This window comes from Staurois parvus, unplaced genomic scaffold (assembly GCF_062004578.1).
Source record: "Staurois parvus isolate SC_StPar_1 unplaced genomic scaffold, SC_StPar_1.0 ptg000121l, whole genome shotgun sequence".
NCBI classification, from domain to species: Eukaryota; Metazoa; Chordata; class Amphibia; order Anura; family Ranidae; genus Staurois; species Staurois parvus.
Window position 1 is genome coordinate 213,401 of NW_028317917.1, and position 1,100 is coordinate 214,500.

Consider the following 1,100-nt stretch of genomic DNA (forward strand, 5'->3'; position numbering starts at 1 on the left):
GAGGACAGAACTCCTCCTACAGATCCTGCACCTCTCCTGCAGCTGCAGTATCCCCCTTGTCTCCGCACCCCTCTGTCTCAGCATTCAGCAGCAGAGAGGAGGACAGAACTCCTCCTACAGATCCTGCACCTCTCCTGCGGCTACAGTATCCTCCTTGTCTCAGCAGCAGAGAGGAGGACAGAACTCCTCCTACAGATCCTGCACCTCTCCTGCAGCTGCAGTATCCCCCTTGTCTCCGCACCCCTCTGTCTCAGCATTCAGCAGCAGAGAGGAGGACAGAACTCCTCCTACAGATCCTGCACCTCTCCTGCAGCTGCAGCATCCCCCTTGTCTCCACCCCCCTCTGTCTCAGCATTCAGCAGCAGAGAGGAGGACAGAACTCCTCCTACAAATCCTGCACCTCTCCTTTAGCTGCAGCATCCCCCTTGTCTCCACCCCCCTCTGTCTCAGCATTCAGCAGCAGAGAAGAGGACAGAACTGCTCCTACAGATCCTGCACCTCTCCTGCAGCTGCAGCATCCCCCTTGTCTCAGCAGCAGAGAGGAGAACATAACTCATCAGACAGATCCTGCACCACTCCTGAAGCTGCAGCATTCCACTTGTCTCTGCACCCCTCTGTCTCAGCATTCAGCAGCAAAGAAGAGGACAGAACTCCTCCTACAGATCCTGCACCTCTCCTGAAGCTGCAGCATCCCCCTTTGTCTCTGCCCCCTCTGTCTCAGCATTGAGCAGCAAAGAGGAGGACAGAACTCCTCCTACAGATCCTGCACCTCTCCTGCATCTGCAGCATCCCCCTTGTCTCTGCCTCCCCTAGTCTCAGCAGCTGGCAGCAGAAAGGAGGACAGAACTCCTATTGATCCTGTGCCCAATGGTGCAGCCATGGCACCCCCTTATCTCTGCCTCCCCTAGTCTCAGAATTCAGCAGACTCCAGCCCTCCTCTGGTCCTCCTCCAGACTTTTTGCTTCCAAGCTCTGCCTCAAGCTTCTGCCCAGCAGCAGCACAAGGTAAGGGGATTTCATTGTGATGTAAGTGAAGCTGGGGGAATCTTGACATTTGATGATGGGGAGGGGGGGCTCTTGACATTTGATGATGGGGAGGGG